This window comes from Hemitrygon akajei, chromosome 18 (assembly GCF_048418815.1).
Source record: "Hemitrygon akajei chromosome 18, sHemAka1.3, whole genome shotgun sequence".
In the NCBI taxonomy this organism is placed as follows: Eukaryota; Metazoa; Chordata; class Chondrichthyes; order Myliobatiformes; family Dasyatidae; genus Hemitrygon; species Hemitrygon akajei.
The window spans coordinates 3,243,508-3,267,273 of record NC_133141.1 but is presented as its reverse complement, the minus strand read 5'-3'; the positions used below and the strand labels follow the sequence as shown (position 1 = coordinate 3,267,273).

Below are 23,766 nucleotides of genomic sequence, written 5' to 3'. Positions count from 1 at the left end.
TTGGGGTGGGGGGCTAAGCAGGTGCTACACCTCGCCCAAGGTGACCTGCAGGCTAGCGGAGGGAGACCTCCTCTGGTAGAGACGCATTTCCACCCCGCCACCTCGACTTATAATGGTGAAATGCCCATGAGATTAACTTCAACCCAGCTGCACTGTGGTATAGACCAATGTTAAAATGTTAAAAGCTCATTTGCTTAATGGAATATATTTTGTGTAAGGTTTTGAACTAGGTTGAGAGCACTGAGGTGGTCAGATAAAAGGAGAAATATTTATGAAATGACGAAAACCATCGTGCTATTGAACAAAACTTGTTACCACAGTGAGATGTCATCATGTCCCGGTTCACTGATTATCATTGCTCGATTCATGTAAACAGTGGAATTGAGGTAAATCTCACTTGGCCACTGTGAATACTTAACCCTGAAAGCATTCAGAAACATTCATGTAATCATACACATGCCTTATTCCAACTCCTGAAGCATTTGACGTGGTTATTAGCCAAGCCTGACAATAAGATCAATGAAAAGTTTTCAGGTGCCATGCACAATAAACCAAAGGTCCCAACAGTACTGACAAAACAACGTTTAATTGCGCTCTGATTTATTTGTACTGAATCCACAGCTGAAGACATACCACACACCTCAGCACTATGACCACTTCAACTGCATGGAGAGCAGCCAGTTGAGTGGGAGCAACAGCGAGATCAGTTTTCAGCTTGAAGTTCCACCCTTTCATTGAACAACTACAATTGGCTGCACTGATTGCCAAAGTAACTGCTGGATTTCACTCCTGACCTTCCAGAGGCATCGTTAGTTTTGCTGTCTTGGGGGAAGAAGGCAGAAGTTTGGGATAAATATTTAGCAAGCTGCACATTTACATGAGAATATGCATGACTTTTAATCTATTCAATATATGTATACTGTAATTGATTTATTTATTATTTTTTCTTCTATATTATGTATTGTATTGAACTGCTGCTGCTAAATTCACAAATTTCACGTCACGTGCTGGTGATAATAAACCTGATGCTGATTCTAAACAGTGAATTACAATTCACTTTCCTGCTTTGGCAATTGTGTACATTCTCACTGGTGAGCAATATTACCTGTCCTCCACTGAATGTTTTTGCTACAGACTCCCAGCAACCTCTTTCCATCCCTTCACGCCCTAGCAAGGTTGTACATAATCATAGAGAGAGCCAACTTTTAAAATCCCCTGCCGTTAAAGTTGAGACCCAGGTTCATGAACTAATTTCCAACAACAATTTAGTTCGAGACACTTCAAGCACAACCCCAACTCTACTTCAGCAAAAGCAACTCTGTGGACCACCTCATATAAAATGGACTTATCTTCAGTGGCATCCTTCTCTTTTGAACTAAGATCTTGCTTTTCTTAACATTTTTGCCCTATTAATGAATAAATAATATTTTGTATCTATGTGCCTGTGATCCTGTTTCATTGTACTGTACTTCACCATAGGTAAGCACGTAACAAGCTCAAATGGACTAAAGGTTGGGCTTAACAGCAGTGGGGTGAAGGCAATATTATATTCCCCATTCTTTCAAGATCAATGATACTGAACTTCAAAACTTCTCTTAAATGTTGAAATCAAATCTGTATCCACCACGTTCACTGGCAGCTCGTTCCACACTCTCACCACTGAGTGTAGGATTCCCCTCATGTTCCCCTTAAATATTTCACTTTTCATCTTCAACCCATGACCTCTGGTTATAGTTCTACCCAATCTCAGTGGAAAAAGCCTGCTTGCATTTACCCTATCAATACTCTTCATAGTTTTGTATACCCCTAAAAGATCTCTCTACATTCTCTTTCAGGGAATAAAGTCCTAATCTATTCAAATTTTCCTTACAGCTCAGGTCCTCAAGTTCCAGCAATCTCCTTGTAAATTTTCTCTGCACTCTTTCCATCATACTGACATCTTTCCTGTAGGTAGGTGACCAGAACTGCATACAATACTCCGAATGAAGCCTCACCAACATCTTGTACAACTTCAACACAACATTCCATCTCCTGTACTCAATAAATTGATTGATGAAGGCCAATGTGCCAAGAGCTCTCTTTACGGCCCTATCATCCTGTGACCACTTTCAATGAATTAGGTACCTGTATTCCCAGATCCCTTTGTTCTACCACACTCCTCAGTGCCCTAATGCTCACTGTGTAGGACCTACCCCGGTTGGTGCTACTGAAGTGCAACACATCATACTTGTCTGCATTAAATTCCATCTGCCATTTTTCAGCCCATTTTTCCAGATGTTCCAGATCCTGCTGCAAGCCACAATGGACTTTCTCACTGTTCACTACACCCCCAACCTCAGAATCATCTGAAAACTTATGAACTTTTCTTCCGAATTTGACTGAAGTATAGACCTACTAACAACCAAAAACAAATTACTGCATGTGTGCCACTTATTATGCAACTGTCACTGTGAACGCCAGAGCACCTGAGTGATATTAGTGGAGCACATTGCTCAATTCACCCTAACATGCAAAAGTTGGAAGGCTTGGCAAAGGACATCCATCTGTAGATTTACAACAGTAAAAACAGACTGCAATACAATTGCTTCATTATCATACCCATCATTTCCCTACCCTACCTTACCTAATGAGCAAGGTTAATGACAATTGAGTATTGTTTAAAAATAAGAACAGAAACAGTCCCTTTCAGAGTGATACAGATATTTTTTTTAAAAATGAAAAGCGCTATCACGATCACCAGAAGAATATTTGCTGTAAAAGTGAAATAACACATGTCAGAAAGGTTTGCGACAGAAGGCTTTAAAGATGAACTGTCCCTGGCATACGAAGAGCGATAGTCACTTGGTATTCAAGACCTATTTTGCCGGTGGCCAATTTTTCCAGATGAATGCATAAGGTTGCCAAAGAAATTGTTTCCAACTGCTGCTTCTGCTGCTCTCTAGACTGGAAGGCAGTTAAAGGGAAAGTGGAAAATATAAATCTTAAGGTCGTATGTGGTGTGGGCTGTGCAGACAATTAGCAGAGCTCTGGGACTCCGGTCAGAATCCAGCCAAGATGAAAGGTAACCTTCACTCTCCCCATTAGCTAATGAATCTCTGGTATAGAATGGGTCCTACTAATCACAATCAATTCCCTGCTGAGCAGCACCAGACGCCTGCTGTGGGACATCTCACTCAAAAGTAAAAGATAAGTCTGTCACGTGTAATAAAAGGTTAAAAGGTTAATTTATTATCGAAGTATACAACTCTGAAATTCTTCTACTCCAGATGGCCACAAAACCAAGAAAGAAAGAAAAACAGCAGCACAATCAATCTCCTCCCCACACAAAAAAAACAATAAAAATGAAACAGACATACTGACTTGCACACAAAAAAAACCAAGAAACTTTAGGTAAAAAACTAAGACTGAAAAGAGTCCATAGTCCAAGTCCATGTCCAAAACACAGAAAACCTGGGTAACATTCTCTGGGCCCAGCGGCAGGCTGTCCCCTCTCCGTAGCACAGTGATCCCACCAGTGATCAAAAGGCAGTCTCCCCTCTCCGTAGCAGAGTGATCCCACCAGTGATCAAAAGGCAGTCTCCCCTCTCCGTAGCAGAGCGATCCCACCAGTGATCAAAAGGCAGTCTCCCCTCTCCGTAGCAGAGCGATCCCACCAGTGATCAAAAGGCAGTCTCCCCTCTCCATAGCAGAGCGATCCCACCAGTGATCAAAAGGCAGTCTCCCCTCTCCATAGCAGAGCGATCCCACCAGTGATCAAAAGGCAGTCTCCCCTCATTCTTCCAATTTGCAGAGCGCCGGAACATTCAAACATCTCCCAACCACAAATCACAGGCTCCAACCGTTCTCCAACCAATGAAATTCTTTTCACATGCATTTGCTGCAGTAATGGAGATAGTTAGTCAGTGCACACAGCAAGCTCTCATAAATGCCTGTGTGTCAATAGCCAGACAAAAACAGTATCATTGGAATGATGGAAGGGTAAATAATTAATCAAACCCATGGCTGTTTTACACTGTCTCTGCAGTAAATTGACTTTAGCAGAGATTACCCTCTATTTCCATAAATGACAGCAGAATTCTACATAAGACAGAACTAGAATAGTTGAGGCTCTGGGGAATAATGGACAGAGGGACACAGTAGGTTTCAGTGAGATCCCCCGGCATTCTTCTAAATTCCAGTGAGTACAGACCCAAAGTGACAAACTCTCCTCATATGTTAACCCCTTCATTCCCAGAATCATCCTCGTGACTCATGACCTCCTTTGGACTCTCTCCAATGACAACACATCCTTTTCGAGATATGGAACCCAAAACTGTTAACAATATTTCAAGTGCAAACTGACTGGTATTTTATAAAGCCACAGCATTATCTCCTTGCTTTTATACTCTATTCCCCTTGAGATAAATGCCAACATTGCATTTGCCTTCTTTACCACAGATTCAACTTGTAAATTAACCTTCTGGGAGACTTGCACAAGGACTCCTAAGCCACTCTGCACCTCTGATGTTTGAACCTTCTCCCCATTTAGATAATAGTCTGCACTTTTACTCCTTTTACCAAAATGCAAAATCATACATTTCCCAACACTGTATTCCATATGCCACTTTTTTGCCCATTCTTCCAATTTGCCTAAATCTTGCTGCAATCACATTGCTTCCTCAGCCCTATCTAACCCTCCACCTAGCTTCATATCGTCCGCAAATTTTATTACAAAACTGTCAATTCCATTATCCAAATCATTGACAAACACCGCGATCCCAATACTGACTCCTGAGGGACAGGGGATTGAGTGTCAGAGTGGGGACATTCTATCACAGTTGCACAACACATTGGTGAGACCACACTCGAGTACCATGTACAGTTTCGGTTGCCATGTTATAGAAAACACAATTAAATTGGAGCGAGTGCAGAGAAGGTTTACAAGGATGCTGCCGGACCTTGAGGGGAGAGGTTGGGCAGGTCAGGACTTTATCCCATGGAGCATAAGAGATTGAGGAGTAAGCCTTAAGAGGTGTACAAGATCAGGAGGGGTATAGATAGAGTAAACACACATGGTCATTGTCCTTGGAAAGGGGAACTTAAACTCAAGTTTGTTGTCATTTAACTATACATGCATACCGTCAACAAGATGTTTTTTTCCGAACCAGGGTGTAAAGCACAGTAGTACACATAACAGACAATAACTTAGGAAAGTAAGGTTAAAATCTACAGATGAATTACACATCAAAAGTGCATAAATTAAATATTGTAGGGTACTGTACAGATTACCAAGTGACACTTTGAATGCGATGTAGCAGGGAGTTCAGAAGCCTAATGGCCTGAGGGAAAGAAACTGTTGTCCATTCTGCCCGTTCTTGTTTTTATGCATCAGAGTCTCCTGCCTGATGGTAGAAAGTCAAAGAGGATGCTAGATGGTTGGGTGGGACCCTTGGCCCTGTGTACTCAGTGTCAATAAATGTCCCTGAAGGGAGGTAGGGAAACCTCTATGATCCTCTCAGCCGTTCTCACAATCCTTTGTAGGGACTTCCGGTCTGCCGCTCAGCTGCTCCCGTACCAGATGGAGATACAGCTTGTCAGCATGCTGTCAATGGTGCTCCTGTAAAACACCGTTAGATGACGGGAAGATGCCTCACTTGCCTCAGTCTCCTTAGGAAGAGACACTACTATGCCTTTTTGTTCAGGGAGGTGATATTGAGGGATGAGGCAAGGTCATCCCTGATGTGAACTCCCAGGAACTTGGTGCACCTAACTCCCTTTATGGAGCTTAGGAAACTCAGAAGCTTAAGCTTAATGAAAGATTTAAAAAGGGACCCTGAGAGGCAACTTTATGCAGAGGGTAGTGTCTAAACAGAATGAGCTGCCAGAGAAAGTGGCTGAGACAGGTGCAGAAATAACATTCAACAGATATTTGGAAAAGTACATTGATAGGAGGGGTTTAAAGCAATAGGCAAAACCGCAGATAAATGCGACTAGTTTGATGGGCACCATGGTTGGCATGGACAAGTTGGGTCGAAGGAGCCATTCCTGAGCTGTATTACTCTGATTGTGACAACAGCCTAATGGCTGAAGGTGATGCTTGGTGCTGTAAGAGATCTTGTATGGAGTAATTAATAGCACAAATTGCTGGCAGAACTCAGCAGGCCAGACAGCATCCCTTCGGGATGGAGGGTTTCAGCCCGAAACGTCGTCACTACCTCCTCCCATAGATGCTGTCTGGCCTGCTGAGTTCTGCCAGCAATTTGTGCTTTTATTTATTTCCAGCATCTGCAGATTCACTCGTGTTGCCTTTGTATGGAGTAATGTCGTCTTAGTGTGTCATTATTCACAAATGTCACAAGATAACATCCCAGCTGTGGATAAGAGTTAGCCTTGCCTTTGTATAAAACAGAGTTACAATGAGGAAGGCGAGGAAAATTGGTTAAGAATGGCACAGGGATAGATTAAGATTTGCAATGATGTGCCACTGTAGGACTACTTGCTGGCGATGTACTATGTGATGCCTTCTGGGGAAAATAAAGCCACCCAAAGCTCACAAACTGAGAATAAGTGCTGGGATATTCAGTACCTTTATCTCCTCAAAACCCCTGCAGCCTAAAATCCCACAGGGATTTCTTATCCCAGGTGAGAAACAGAAAATTGAAGAAGGACTTGATTGGCAGGTGCCTAGTTTCCAAGAGAGTTGGCCAAATGTAGCTAAAAACAAACTGACTAATCACATTAGGAATGGGTGGCATGCATCACATAATTACATGAGGAGTTTAATTCTGTTTAAATTCTGATGAACAGTGTGGAAATCCTCAACAACACACACAAAATGCTGGAGGAACTCAGCAAGCAGGTCAGGCAGTACCTAAAGAGAGGAATAAACAGTTAACAGTTCAAGCAGAGATCCTTCATCAGGACTGGAAAGGAAAGGGAAAGATGCCAGAAAGAAAAGGTGGGGGGGAGAGGCAGAGGGGAAGGAGGATAGCTGGAAGGTGATAGCTGAAGTTAGGTGGGTGGGAAAGTCAAAAGGCTGCAGAAGAAAGAATCTGATAGGAAAGGGATAGGGCATTGCGAGAGAGGGAAGGAGGATGGACACGGGGGAGATGATAGGCAGGTGAGAAAAAGAGGCAAGAGGCCAGAGTGGGGAATAGAAGACAAGGGAAGGGGGAGGGAATTTTTTGTTTTTAAAACCCCAAGGAGAAATTGATGTCCACGATTGGAATCGACCTAGACAGAATGTGAGGTGTTGCTCCTCCACCCTAAAAGTGGCCTCACCATGGCAAAAGAGGAGGCCATAGGCCGATATGGTGGAAAGGGAATGGGGACAGGAATTAAAATGATTGGGCACCGGGAAATACAAATTTTCTTCTACAACTTGACTCCGTATTACTCCTCTCTCTCACAATTGCTTGAATGTCATTTTCAAATAGAGTTCATCTGCTGATTGTACAATTTACTTGACAGAATGCATCAATATAACTGTCTGCAATCAAGTACGATACTAATGGTACCAAGAGACTTGCCTGCAATGTGATAGATCATTATTCGGTACCTCAAGAAATTTGATTACATTTTTCAAATTCCTTAGTAAGCTTCCAAGGCCTGACATTGTCCATGCACATCATTATTTAGTTCATTTGTGATGGAGACAATTAAAACACAATTCAATTTTAAAATACATTCAAGTAAATATTTCAGCCTTGGGGAAGTTAATAGGTTTAACAGAAGCTGGTCCCATTATGATGTCTTGCTGTAACAACATCAGTGCAGGGGCGAAAAGGTCAGGGATCATGGATCAACTTGTATTTAGAATTTGCAGTGGTGTGTTGGTGCAACATGCAACAAAAAATACAATTATAAAGAATAAGTTATCTAGAAATAAAGTCAGAAGTACAGATATGGAATAAAATGCACAGAAATACATAAACACCAGTGTGCATTTACAATGTAAACAAGTGTGCAGTGACTGAGGCAGAGGAGGGTGGGGGCGGGGGCAAACTAGAAGGATTGATCAGAATCACCACGGGAGGGGGGAGGGGGGGGGTACTTTTAAGATGGCGTGAAGTTTTTGTTTTAATAGTCCTATAACGCTTTCCAGAAGGGAGAGTTTGTAAAAGGCGGACAAAGCACTGGATTTAGAATTCTACTCAAACACGACCTCCAAGCCCAGTGTTTCATTAGTCCATCATAATTCCATTTGAAACAAAAAAAGGTAGTTTTAAAAAAAACACATTAAGTTGTTTTAACTTTACGAGATCTTGAATACACACAATTTATGATGCAGGAGTGTAGTGTTATGGTGCATTGGGCCACTTTTGTGAAGTGAAGGTGAACAACTAGTGCTTTTCCAGGCCATAAGATTCTCATGTGCATTGCAGAGTAGATGCTTTAAGAATGCTTCCACTAATACGGGAGCTGGAAATAGAGTACTGTGCAAAAGTCACAGGCACATACAGTACAGTTATATAGATAGGGTAGCCAAAAAGTTTGCACAGTACTCTATTCATCAACATAGAACAGAGAGTAAGTTTGTAAATCTGTCGGGTGCAAAAGATGTCGGGAATCGTGAGGGTGAAGTGCCATGGGAGGGGTGTGGGACAGGTGGCACAGAAGGAATGCCAGGGGTCGGGGTAGCGTGGGTGCAGACACACCCAGCCCTGTGACACCAGCCAAGGTCATTTGATTCCAAACTATGGATTTATTGATCATTACCGAATGTTTCTCTGGTGCTTCCTGCTCCCTCCCCCCTCCCTTCCCCTTTCCCCCAACCATGACTCCCCTCTCCCTGCCCTCTTCCCACATATCAGAATCGGGTTTATCATCTCTTACACGTCATGAAATGTGGGTTTTTTTGGCAGCACTGTACATGGGATTGTCTCAGCACAGTTAATCATCCAATTATCCTTGAAATAAGGATAAATTTCTTTCCTATGGATTGCTTATTTTTGGAAGTCAAAAATCATTGCATTCAACACTGAGAGGGAGTACCGGGAAGTGTATGGGAATTAAGAACACATCTGCTTTGTGTTGAATGATGGAACAGCCTCAGAGGAGAGTAGTCACCCCTCCTCTTCCTATTATGCTCTGTTTCTATGTATTAAAATAACATCAGCTCTTTAAAATCTCTAAATTGTAAAGAAAGGTCTTTACAAATATTACTTCTTTATCATACAATAGCAGTTAATGTAATGCTGAGCTGAGCTGAACAAGAGACATACCGCACACTAAAGTATGATCCATACCATGCCACATAGAACTGGGCCAGACTAGAGACGCCACTTGGCGCATTTCAGTCCTTGAATTCCATGTCTGTTTCACCAATTGTGCTTTCTTCCTGATAGATTTATGTATGGGTTATCAAAGAGGAAATCCTGCTATTTATTCCACTGACTACTCACATCCCAGTCCTCCTCCTTGCTATTTGAGGAACCAAGTGCAGGAATGGAATTCCCACAAATTAGAGATGTCAGGTTGGAATAGATAAGCACCAAATCCTCAAGGCAAAGAGCCATACCACAGGAGCAGAGAGCAGCCATACTGCAATGGTTCCACACTGGAATAGGCAGTGTTTTCTAAACATTAGCAAGTTTTAAGATTAGTACTACAATGTTTTCACCATTTTGGATTCATTAAGAATCAGTTATCAAAGAATGGTGATAAGCATAATCCTTAGTTCTCACCAAAATCTTGACAATTATGCAGGGGTTGAAACTTAATTCAAGAGCTGTTGATTCCATGAAGAACTGCAACCATCAAAAAGAGATATTTTGTAAATTTCAGTTTTACAGTGGCACAGTAGCATAGTGCTTTGTTTAACAGCAACTGGACGATCGTAGTGCAATTGCCTCCACTAGAAGTTTATACATTCTCCCCGTGACTGCGTAGGTTTCCTGTGGGTGCTCTGATTTCCTCACACAGTCCAAAGTAGTACAGGTTTCTGTTAGTGAATTGTGAACTGACCAAGTCCTGCCAAAGGGTCAAGGCACAAAACATCGACTGCAGTACATCTTTGGACCGTGGGATGAAACCGGAATACCTGGAGGAAACCCACATGGTCATGGGGAGACCGTACAAACTTAGAGACAGCTGCAGGAACTGAACCTGGGTTGCTGGAGCTCCTGCCGTGCTGACACAAACTACACATTTCTATGGATGTTTCAATATACATACAACAAATATAGCTAACCTTTATGCGGCAGGGCTCACTTAAAGAGTCATCTACTGTATCCCTCTCCTTTATTATACTTGTTGAGCCCATCTGCTACCAAGTCCAGGAATTCACAGAAATGATCTACATGTACAAACCTCCATAAGCACCCTCCAGAATCCAAGATCCAGCTAGAAATCAGCTGTTAAAGCCCAGCTGATGTTTGCTTTCAATTGCCCCTCTGCAGACCAAAAGTCGATGGCCAATGTCATCATCTTTACACAGAACATATGTGTACCAATTACAGACCTTGTGTCTCTGTATCAATTGTTTCCTGAATTTCAATCTATACCTACAAAGTAGCTGTGGCGATTCACATACCAACTCCACTAACTGCTGCTGCATAACTTCATTCACTAGTTACACTTGTTTCAAAAGCAAATCACTACTTTTCATTCACCCTACCAAACTGGGTGTTTTCATGCTTTTGCGCAAACTACTTAAATGACGGGGTGAAAAATTGGTTTGTCACTTCACAGGCTCTTTACACTTAAAAACAGAAAATAATGAAAACATTCAGTAGATCAAATGGCATCATTTTATCTCAATTTTCTAGTTAGGATAGGCTCTTGAACCCACAAAGTTAACAGCTTCCTCCTCCCACACATACTGCTTGAACTTCTGAGTGGTTCCAGCATTCTCTGTTTTTATTTACAGTTGTTTCCCACTTTGATCTCCCCCCAGGTCACTTACATCATCTTTAAAAAATTAAAATTTAATAAAATTAAAATTTAAGATTTTCAAATAGAGAAACAAGAAATTTACATAAGTTGATTATCTATTTTCTACTTTTCTAATTATGATTTATAATTTAAATTTTTATTATATTTACTTCGATTTGTACTTCAAGGAGCATGAAGCGCAGAAACAAATATCACTGTGATGATTGTACGCTCTAGTATCAATTGTTTGGTGACAATAAAGTATAATGAAAAGGTCCTAGGGGAGGCACAGCAAATTAGAGAGGAAGCTTCTGAACTTACCATTTAAGAGAAAACTACCAGTGGTGGGGCACAAGTGTGGTCAACGTGCAAGAGTTCAAACTCAAGTACACTGAACTCAGATGTGCAAATAGGAGAGAGATAAATGGATTTGGAGTTGGAGAAAGTGCAGATCCATCCTCAAACTTACAGGGCAAGAATTCCAGGGAAACTATTTGAAATTGAGGCATCCCAAAACCTAAGCATAAATAAATTAATCTCCAGAAATACACCAAAAGGCTACTTTCACATTATGCTCAAGCTGGTGAACATACTGCACAATCTTTTCTGACACCCGCTATAAAGGATCATTAACTTGCAAGCAGACTCAGATTGATCTACTTTTTAGTCTTCCCAATGGAGTTGCATTCTGTGCATGAACTGCTCTTGGAATGGTCACAGGTCACAAATATGAACACAATGTAGAAGTGTACCGCACGTTACAGGCCTTTCAGCCCACAATGTTGTGCCAACCATGTAACCTACTGTTAAAAACTGCCTAGAAATTACCCTACCACATAGCCCTCTATGGAAAGGACATATGCTTTATATCCACGCGTGTGCGCACACACACACAAGAAAACAAATTGAATAAGTGCTGCATGGTAGGATTTTCCTGATTATAGAACAGGAGCATTAAAAATAACAGGATAGATTGTGGTCGACAGCAGCAGCTTTGCAGCAAACACAATTCCAGCCATCTATTGCTTTGGACGGTCATGGTGGAAGCCTTTCTTAAAATAAACAACTTCGTACAAACTGTGTTTAAAATGAACAGTATACTTATAAGAGTCACATTACAATTAATAAAAATCTTGAATGACCAACAGATTAAGGGTAAATTTGGTTAGAAAACTTCCAGCAACAGGAATACCTACACAGCAGAATTACTGATCCTTTATGAATTAAAAGATTAATATTCTCAATATTGTTATAGATACCAGGGAGGAAAAAAAAAATCACAGGGTAGTAAGGCTGCGAGTCCTGCAGGTTTTATTGCCTGAATTCTGGGTTTCAAATTCCTAATCCATTCACCCTTTGTCTCTATCATCAGTGTGTTCAAAAACCATTGATGTTTGTGGGGAAGATACAATATTTTACTACCTGCCTTCAATCCTGACCTTGGGTGCTGTCTGTGTGGAGTCTGTACATGCTCCCTGTGAAGCTCTGGTTCTCCTCACCATTCCCAAAGATATTGAGGTTGGGAAGTTGATAGTAAATTGCCCCTAATGTACAGCTGACTGGTAGAATCCAGGGACATTTGGCAGATATGTGAGGAGAACTGTTTACAGGGAACATTAGTGGGGGAATGGGCTTGACATACATTCAGTGAGCTGACATGGATCATGTTGTCAGCAAATATGTATGTAAACACTATCAAAATTCATAACAGACACTCATTAGCTATTGACAGGATTCTAACAATGCACCTAGAATGATACAAATGACCTAAACAGAATAAACTCCAGCTACTTAGCCTGTTCTATTTGATGAGCATTCAGTAAATACCTCACAGGGAACTCACTGTACAGTAGGGTTATAGTGAATGCTCTGTCAATGATACATGTTCATATTTGCTTTTTCTTACTTCCCCACAACTCAGTCACTGCTTGAAACAGGAAGATGACGATCCATTTTAACAAACACCTTGCCTGGAAATTTACCCAGACCTTACACTGCGACAATATCCATGTATTGCATCCTGTCTCTGAAATCTCTCTCATTGTAATCAATGAAACGAACTTCAGACACAAAGCACATCATGTTGCTGTTATGAGGCATTTAGTACCACAGTAAGACAAATTTCTAGTCACTTTTACCTAACACACTGCAATTAATGGTAAATTAATACTTGCTAATTATTTACACATACAGGTCGCCCCCAAGTTACTGCAGGGATCCATTCCAGTGAACTGTTAATAACTATAACAGTTTGCAAGTCAGAAATGCAGCCCTGAGCAGTTCCCAGGTGGCAGAAGATGTCCATATCCCAACAAGCAATTCCATTCCGTTGTCTCCCAACAATTGTTTCCATGTATGGGCTGTACAGAGCTCAGGGCACTTAAACTGGGGAGGACCTGTCTGCAGAATTAATAACATTTAATAGAATACTGAATATGATGTTGGGACATTACCTTCAAGTCTACCAAAGAACATTCTGAGACAGTAATGGGATTTTACCCGAGGGGCAACATTCAGTTCTGATTATGAAACTAGAACAGAACCATTGACAAGCATTAAAGGAAGAATATAACAGAAACCAAACTATTATACTTGTATTTACCCTATCTATACACCTCAAAGTTATGAGGGGTATAGAAAAGGTAAATGCACGCAGGCTTTTTTCCACTGAGTTGGGAAAGACCAGAAACAGAAAGCATAGGTTCAGGGTGAAAGGTGAAATGTTTAAGTGGAACATGAGGAAAGCCTCTTCACTCAGAGGGCGGTGAGAGTGTGGATCGAGCTGCCAGCACAAGTGGTGAGTGTGGCTTCAACTGAAATATTTAAGAGAAATTTGGATAGGTACATGGATGGGAAAGGTATGGAGGGCTGCAATCTGGGCACAGGTTGATGGGACTAGGCAGATTAATGGTTTGGCCAGCACAGACTCAATGGGCCAAAGGGCCTGTTTCTGTGCTGTACTTTTCTGACTCTATTCAACATTAGTCTTGTGAATCAAAATGAGAAAAGGCTGGGTAAGTATAATTAAACCATAATATTACTTAAAATGAAACCAAAAGTGACAAAAATCCACATTTTGAGGAGGTACAAATATTTTGAATAACATGAAACACAGGCAGAAGAGGAAAATATTGCCAAGAGTGACAGTTTACTAGAGGAGTCTGAATAATATTTTCCATTTAGTTTGCCATTCCTCCTACACAAACAGCTGCAGAATTCAGCACTGTTTCTAATAAAGCTATAATAATTAAGAACTTATTTGAGTTCCATCACCAGCACAAACATTTTGCTGTATCTCATTAAAAAGAGCTATTTAGACAGAGAAATTTAAACATATGAAGATTGCATGCAAACAGACTGGCTTGCTCCCAGCTTCTCTGACACACTTCCCTTCTGTTTGCATTTGATGGAAGGAAGACGATGGTGTAGTATCAGAGAGCTGTCCTTGACCAAACTTTTGTCCAAGTGCCTGGGCTAGCACACTTCCTACAGAACTAATAGGGCTAACTTCTTCTTGCATACTTGAGAAGTCATGGGGTTCTGTTGCTTTTTAAGATGAGACTAGTTTATGGATCATGGCAAGAGATAATTAGGATACGAGAAATATCTGGCTGAATGAAATTAGAATAATTAGCTTGTATAGATGGTAAATGTCAACATGGACTGCTTGTGGCTTGTTTCTTTGTTCTCAGCTTCAGGACTGGTCAAATAACTGACCTCAGCCAACAATGGGGTAGTAAAATTAACTCAACGATTCAGGATTTAACCATTGAACTACCAGGTGGTGACAGGATTGCTCTGCCAGGAGCCAGCATAGACTTGATGCGTTGAATGGCTTCCTCCTATACCATAACAATTCTAATATTTTATTGATTTTTCTTTGACATTGCCAAAATTCAGCAGCACATCCATGGGCTTAGACTCTCAATGAACACAATTAGATCTCTCACAATTGCTCTGTTGCTATGTAACTCAATCACAATGGCACTTACACTAGGTGTTTGCCATTAAGTCAAACCCAGTTTTCCCATATGAGGATACTATAAATGACCAAACAGCTTTCAGCCATCTCTGAATACCAATACTATGGTTTTCATAGGACTGACATCAGTGAACTATTCAGATGCATCAACCATCTCCATGCAAACCTAGGAGGGGTTCTAACAGACAACCTTTGTGCACCTACAGTAGTTATTGCATCAGAAGTGCATTCACCAAGACTCCAAGACACTAGAAATTGCAATACCTGCCGATGCTTAAATAGGATCTGGCTAATGAAGGACTACTGTGCAGTCAAAAGCTGCCATCTTGCAGGTAAGATGCTGTGCTAATGTTACACCTGGTCTCTTGGGTCAACTGTAAATTGTTTTCTTAAACAAACATGCTAACATCTTTGTTGTCAATATTGTTATTTGATATTGACAGGATTGCCAGAGGCTGCAGAGCTGTAGACTCAGCCAGCTCATGGGCACAACCCTCTCTACCATCGAGGACATCTTAAAGAGGTGACACCTCAAGAAGGCTACACCCATCAATAAGGACCCTCACCATCCAGGACATGCCCTGACTCGTTACTACCATCGTGGTGGTGGTACAGGAACCCAAAACCTCACACTCAATGATTCAGAAACAGCTTCTTCCCTTCCACTATTAGATTTCCAAATGGTTCATGAACACTACCTCATTACTCCCTTTTCTTTCTACTGATTATTTTTGTCAGTGAATATATCTTTGCCATCTACTGCTGAAAAACAACAAATCTCACATAATCTAAGTCAGTGATAATACATCTGACTTTCAGTAAGATGGCAGCACATTCGAGCACAGCAGCTTCTCGGGAACCAAACAAAGGTGTTTTCATCTTTTTTTCTTATGATCACAGGCCAATGCTGGATATTAAGAGCTGCAAGTACTGTAGGTCTACCTCGTCAGTGAGCTGTTCATTGGTGGATGTGTAGACAGTGTAGCTAACTGCTACAGGAGGGCATCACAGTCAGTGTGTGAAGGTGAGGGCAGTCCAGCAGTGAATGGTTGTCTCAGATGCTTCTCTTGTGATCGCAGTACTCTGTTCGACATTGGTAATGTAAAATTCTGCAAGTCCTGTTCACTTGTTTATTGGCGAGATAAACTGTGGGGAGCTGAGTAACCTCAGTTGCAGTGAGGACCAGGCCTCAAGCCATGGGCTTGCCTGATGCAGCAGTCCAGGACAGAAGACACTGGAGGTAGTGCAGCTTCGTGTCCATCTGGGTTGGGGGCTAGCCCAAATCCCCCCCAGATCCAGTATTCCCAGTGTTCGATCGGTGGAACATCAAACAGGATCGTGTGCATACATTCGTCTGCGAACTGCATCAAGGACTTTTTCTGTGTGTGACTGTATGCTTACTTGCTATCTTGTATGTGCTATATGTGCCTTGTGCTGTGTGTGACTGTTGGTGCTGTGTTTTCCAGAGAAACACTGTTTTATTTGGCTGTATTTGTGAATAGTTGAATGACAAACTTAAACTTGAACACAATTTGATTCAGCTTGCAATATAAAATTTGTGATGGAAACCAGTCTTAGATATTTCAATCCCAGCCACACAATTGATTCTGCAGATACTGGAAATCTTGAGCTACATGCACGAATTTCTGGAAGAACTCAGCAGGTCAATTGGCATCTATTGATTAAGTAAAGTCAACATTTTGGCCTGAAACATTGACTGTTTATATCTCCATAGATGTTGCCTGAACTGCTGAGTTTTTCCAGCATTTTCTGTGTATTGTTAGACATTTCAATCCCCTTACTCTATCATAGGAGGCTGTTCAGCCCATCAAGCCTGGACCAGTGCTATTTATTCTCATTATCCGCATATGGAACAGTTAGTGTTAATTAAGCTGACAACCAGCACATCTTCATGGTCATAGAAAAGCTTACAAACTGCACAGGCACCCAAGGTCACAATCAAACCTGAATCACTGGAGACATGCTACAGAAACACTGTACCACCTTCTATCTTGGAGTAGTTGGTGAAAACATGTTAGTAATTTGATGGAGAAGATCCTGAGAGGCAGGATTTGTGAACATTTGAAGAGGCATAATATGATTACGAATAGTCAGCATGACTTTGTCAAAGACAGGTCGAGCCTTACTAGCCCCATTGAATTTTTTGAGGATGTGACTAAACACACTGACGAAGGTAAAGCAGTAGATGTAGTGTATGTGGATTTCAGCAAGGCATTTGATAAGGGACCCCATGCAAGGCTTAATGAGAAAGTAAGGACGCATAGGATCCAAGGGGACCTTGCTTTGTGGATCCAGAAAAGGCTTGCCCACAGAAGGCAAAGAGTGGTTGTGGACGGGTCATATTCTGCATGGAGGATGGTGACCAGTGGTGTGCCTCAGGGATCTGTTCTGGGATCCTTCTCTTCCTGATTTTATAAATGACGCAGATGAGGAAGTGGAGAGATGGGTTAGTAAGTTTGCTTATGACACAAAGGTTGGGGGTGTTGTGGATAGTGTGGAGGGCTGTCAGAGGTTACAGCGGGACACTGATAGGATGCAAAACTGGGCTGAGAAGGGGCAGATGGAGTTCAACCCAGATAAGTGTGAGGTGGTTCATTTTGGTAGGTCAAATATGATGGCAGAATTTAGTATTAGTGGTAAGACTCTTGGCAGTGTGGAAGATCAGAGGGATCTTGGGGTACCAGTCCACTGGACACTCAAAGCAGCTGCGCAGGTTGACTATATGGTTAAGAAGGCGTACGGTGTATTGGCCTTCATCCACCGTGGAATTGAATTTAAGAGCTGAGAGGTAATGTTGCAGCTATATAGGACCCTGGTCAGACCCCACTTGGAGTACTGTGCTCAGTTCTGGTCACCTCACTACAGGAAGGATGTGGAAACTATAGAAAGGGTGCAAAGGAGATTTACAAGGATGTTGCCGGGATTGGAGAGCATGACTTATTAGAATAGGTTGAGTGAACATGGCCTTTTCTCCATGGAGTGACGGAGGATGAGAGGTGACCTGATAGAGGTGTATAAGATGATGAGAGGTATTGATTGTGTGGATAGTCAAAGGCTTTTCCCCAGGGCTGAAGTGGCTAGCATGAGAGGGCACAGTTTTAAGGTGCTGGGGAGTAGGTACAGAGGAGATGTTTTATTTTTTTTATGCAGAGAGTGGTGAATGTGTGGAATGGGCTGCCGGCGATGGTGGTGGAGGCAGATATGATAGGGTCTTTTAAGAGACTCCTGGACAGGTACATGGAGCTCAGAAAAATAAGAGGGCTATGGGTAACGTTAGGTAATTTCTGAAGTTAGCACATGTTCGGCATGGCGTTGTGGGCCGAAGGGCCTGTATTGCGTTGTAGGCTTTCTATGTTCCTATGTGCGCTGAATTGAATACTCCAACTCAGCAGCAAAAAAGCAGCTCAAACAGGCCATGTTTAAATATGTTAAATTCTCACAAGGGCCTCTGTACAAACTTGAAGCCCCATGTTTGTGTTTCAGGACTGAATAAAGGATGCCATCATAAAGAGCTTCTATTGTTTGTGAGGAACTACTTGAATATTCAGTGACAGCTGTGTAGCAGGGCAGGGAAGGGAGTTTAATCGTTTGATTATTGTAGTACTTACACTACATGTGTGTTGAGTTTACTGAGCCATAAAATTAAAAGAAAGTCATATTTGACTCCTGTGCCATTTCCTTTCAGGACCATTCAACGACATTTCAAGTTACTGATGACTCCTGGCTGTGGTTAATAGATAGATAGATAGATAGATAGATACTTTATTCATCCCCAAGGGGAAATTCAATGTTCCTCCAGTATGATATCACATAAACACAAGACAGACCAAGACTAACTGACCAAAAAAAACCACATAATTATAACATACAGTTACAACAGTGCAAAGCAATACCATAATTTGATAAGAGCAGACCATGGGCACGGTAAAAAAAAAAGTCTCAAAGTCCCAGATAGCCCATCATCTCACGCAGATGGCAGAAGGAAGAAACCTCCAACGTGGCAAAACTTCCCGATGCAGCCTCTGGAAGCACCCGAGCACAGCCAACTGTGAGTCCGTCCGAAAACTTCCGACAACTTCGTGCCTCCGACCAGCCCTCCGACACCGAGCACCGAGCACCATCTCTGACGAGTGCTTCAACCCCGGCTCCGGCCACCAAGCAACAGGCAAAGCCGAGGATTCGGGGCCTTCCTCTCTGGAGATCTCTCCGATCGCTCAGTAGCTTGAGAAGCAGAGTACATTAACTTTTCTTGCTTTCTGCAGCAATTGCTGGGACTCTTTCCTTGTGTGCAAGTGTGCAACGTGTGATTCAGGGTTGTGAGCAAAACGAGGGTGTTTGTAGCCATGAAACAGATGTACTACTGTTACTATTGTAATCAAATGTCCATTTAGTAGACACAAAAACAATATTCTTTCCAAACTAATCAGGCATTTCCATCAGGTCATATACTATCACTGGTCACAGAATCTGAGCCATCTCTTTACTTTCCTGGAGCCATTTAAAACCTTGTGCAAATTTCACTGCTCCAAGTTGTTACCCAATTTTAATTTCTCTCTCCAGCTCTCAACTGGAAATTCACATCTACTGTTGCATTTTCTTTTTCAAGGTAGCTGGGTTCCTGCCGAGGTCTTTGATCTACACTCAAACTGCGGTTCTGCATGGCGGCATGTTCCTGTTCTTGGAGCTCTCTGATCAGCTGCGTCCAGGTTCAGCCTGAAGTCAGATGCCTGTGGACACGAATTCTCACCAGTGTTGCAAACTGAAGCATAGCAGGAGTCGGAACATCGGAGGCAGCGAGAGCAACTGTCAGAGGCCTCTGCACTCAGTGGTCAATTAGTTTCTCTCTTTCTACCCCCTGGGGGGGTTGCTGTTGCTTGCATGGTGGGTGGTGGGAATGCCAATGCTTTATGCTAGAATAAATGGGGGGAGGGGGAGGGTTGATGCCGCTTGTGCATGGGAAGGGGTAGGGGGCTTTGGGATTCTTTTGGTCATTCATTCTTTGGGGTTTTTCTTCTGTTTCAAGGATGTCTGCAGAGAGTGAGAATTTCGGGTTGTATACTGTATACATTGTGATATGAAACCACTGAACCAGACGAACTTCTGACAAAATTTCTATTTACCTTCCTTCTCTGAATCATGTCTACTGAATTGAATTGACTTTAGTACTTATATCCTTCACATACACAAGGAGTAAAAATCTTTGTTACATCTCCATCTAAATGTGCAATTTATAGAAATTATAATAAATACTATTCATTCATAGCTTGTCACACCAGACAGTCAGCCATTCTTGTCTGGCGCGTAGTGTCAGGATTGGTCTCCTTTCGGATTAACCAGGTCACGGTATGAGCGTTCCTGACTCGACCCTGGTTTTTTACGAGGCCGAGTGGCTAGCTCAATGCTCAACCCAGCATGGATGGAAAGTGTGCAAATACTATAAGACCTTAAGACGTAGGAGCAGAATTAGGCCATCTGGCCCATCGAGTCTGCTCTGCCATTCAATCATGGGGGATCCTTTTTTTCCTATCTCCTCCTCAACCCCAGTTCCCAGCTTTTACCCCATAACCTTTGATGCCATGTCCAATCAAGAACCTATCAATCTCTGCCTTTAATACACCCAATGACCTAGCCTCCACAGCTGTATGTGGCAGCAAGTTCCACAAATTCACCTGCCTTTGGCTAGAGAAATTTCTCCGCAACTCTGTTTAGAAAGGCCGCCCCTCTATCCTGAGGCTGTGCCCTCTTGTCCTAGACTCCCCCACCATGGGAAACATCCTTTCCACATCTACTCTGTCTAGCCTTTCAAAATTCGAAAGGTTTCAATGAGATCCCTTCTCATCCTTCTGAATTCCAGTGAGTACTGACCCAGAGCCATCAAACGTTCCTCGTATGATAACCCTTTCATTCCTGGAATCATCCTTGTGAACCTCCTCTGGACCCTCTCCAATGCCAGCACATCTTTTCTAAGATGAGGAGCCCAAAACTGTTCACAATACTCAAGGTGAGGCCTCACCAGTGCCTTACAAAGCTTCAGCATCACATCCATGCTCTTGTATTCTAGACCTCTTGAAATTAATGCTAACATGGCATTTGCCTTCCTCACCACCAACTCAACCTGTAAATTAACCTTCAGGGTGTTCTGCACAAGGACTCCCAAGTCCCTCTGTATCTCACATTCCTGGATTTTCTCCCTGTTTAGAAAATAGTCCGCACACTTATTTCTACTACCAAAGTGCATGACCATGCATTTTCCAACATTGTATTTCATTTGCAACTTTTTTTCCCATTCTCCTAATCTGTCTAAGTCCTTCTGCATCCTACCTGTTTCCTCAACACTACCTGCCCCTCCACCAATCTTCATATCGTATTATGTACAACAGGACAGTCAATATGACATAGAAATACAGTTGCATCAGCATGTATTAATCAGTCTGACGGCCTGGTGGAAGAAGCTGTCCCGGAGCCTGTTGGTCCTGCTTTTATGCTGTGGTACCGTTTCCCGATGGTAGCAGCTGGAACAGTTTGTGGTTGGGGTGACTCGGGTCCCCAATGATCCTTCAGGCCCTTTTTACACACCTGTCTCTGTAAGTGTCCTGAATCGTGGGAAGTTCACAACTACAGGTGCGCTGGGCTGTCCGCAACACTCTCTGCAGAGTCCTGTGATTAAGGGAGGTACAGATCCCATACCAGGCAGTGATGCAGCCAGTCAGGATGCTCTCAATTGTGCCCCTGTAGAAAGTTCTTAGGGATTTGGGGGCCCATACCAAACTTCTCCAACTGTCTTGAGGTGAAAGAGGCACTGTTGTGCCTTTTTCACCACACAGCCAGTATGTACAGACTACACAAGATCCTCGGTGATGTTTATGCCAAGGAACTTAAAGCTGTTCACCCTCTCAAGCCCAGATCCATTGACGTCAACAGGACATTTATAGTATTAAGTGACAAACATGAGAAAATCTGCAGATGCTGAGCAACACACACAAAATGCTAAAACGTCGACTGTACTTTTATCCATAGATGCTGCCTCCAGCATTTTGTGTTTATAGTATTAAGTGGCCATCTTTTAAGACTTTTTCATTAAAGTGTAGCCAAGCTGCTTTGCATCACTGTGAGGTCTCTCTCAAACTCCAATTTCCAGTAATTTTTGCCCCTCCTCCCTCCCTTATCTTTAATTGCTCAGACTGACCCCCATCTTTCCTCTCCTCTTCTCCTCACCTGCCCTTAGGTCCCCTCCTCCTTCTCCCATGTTTCACTCTACCAGATTCCTTCTTCTCCAGTCCTTTACCTTTTCTACCTATCACTCCCACCCCCTCACCCCCTCCACCAGCTGGTCACTTCATTCCCCTCCCCAACCCACATGGCTTCACCCATCACCTTCTAGCTGGTGCTCCTTCCCCTCCTCCTCACCTTTTCATTCTGGTGTCTTCCCCACCTTCCTTTTCAATCCTGAAGGGTCTCCACCTGAAACACCAGCTGTTTATTCCTCTCCAAAGAATCGCTGAATTCCTCCAGCATTTTGTGCATGTTTCTAGGAAATAAGTCTTCTTGGTTAGCGCGTCCTCACATTCAATAACACATTAACATAACCAATCACCATTTCCTTCAGAAGGGAAGGAAATGACATTTGACTGCATTTATATTGTTAAATGCACGACCCAAAATGTTCCATAACCAATGAAGTCCCTTTTCTGAGGCCACTTTTTACACAAGAAACACAGCAGACATTATATACTTGCAAGATCCTACAGGGTATATTGTGGCAGCAGCCCAGTGATGTTGAACAAGATGTGAATATAACCAGCCTGTCTCACTTCACTCTCTCACCTCTACGATCAATACTTGCTGAGTCCTGATAGAGGGTTTCAACTGTGAATGCTGATTGTCCCTTTGCTTCCACAGATGCTGTTCGACTTGCTGAATTCTTCCAACAGTTTATATTTTTCAACCATCTTGCGCCTAGAGAACTTTCCAGGTATTCAATAAAGCCAAGGAAAGTTTTCTAAGCATTACTAATAAAGCACTGCTCCATACTCTGGCACACGTTCCCTGGTAACCAATTGTAGGAAGGGGACCTCCATACTCAGACTGGCAGTAACATTTTTATCTAGTGCGTGATAAGGAAAACTAGACACAATTTCTAAAACCACTAGCAATTAATGTAATAAACCACCTGTGTTTATATAAAGGATTCCTGATCGTAGAGACCAGGCACAGGCAATCCATAGTGAAGGGGTGAGAATGTGGTTCATTCAGAACTGCAGCAGCAAGGAGGTCAACAGAGTTCAGGCTGGAAGAACGGGAAGGTCGATATCGAGATGTTTGGCAGAGCAGTTAATGAACAGGCTGAGAAATCAGATTTGGAGGAGCTTTGATTTATGAAGCTTGCTGGTTAGAATCAGCCACGGAGAGTATTTTGGATATATTGACTGAAACATTATTTTTTTCCCTCTCCACAGAGTCCATCCAACCAGCACTTCACCCTCTGACATCCCACATCTCATTCAGCACCAGATAGACTGAGGTAGGAAGAGAAAAAGCAGCAACACACATCCAGGAAAGCACAGTGGTGTTGCTAGCAGAGCTGCAGTCTTGACTTGGGTTCAATCACAATCATATTTGTTTTCACCAAAATATATGATGTGAAGTCTCACACGAGGAAATCTGCAGATGCTGGAAATTCAAACAACAACACACACAAAATGCTGGTGGAACACAGCAGGCCAGGCAGCATCTATAGGGAGAAGCACTGTCGACGTTTCGGGCCGAGACCCTTTGTCAGGACTAACTGGAAGGAAAGATAGTAAGAGATTTGAAAGTAGTGGGGGGAGGGGGAAATGCAAAATGATAGGAGAAGACCGGAGGGGGTTGGGTGGAGCTGAGAGCTGGAAAGGTGATTGGTGAAAGTGATA

General features: G+C 42.5%; 1 protein-coding gene across 2 annotated transcripts in view; it reads right to left on the bottom strand.

Annotated features, from left to right (window-relative positions):
- fam171a2a (family with sequence similarity 171 member A2a) overlaps window positions 1-23,766 on the bottom strand; it is a 265,179-nt gene that overhangs the window by 220,595 nt on the left and 20,818 nt on the right. The window lies entirely within an intron of this gene.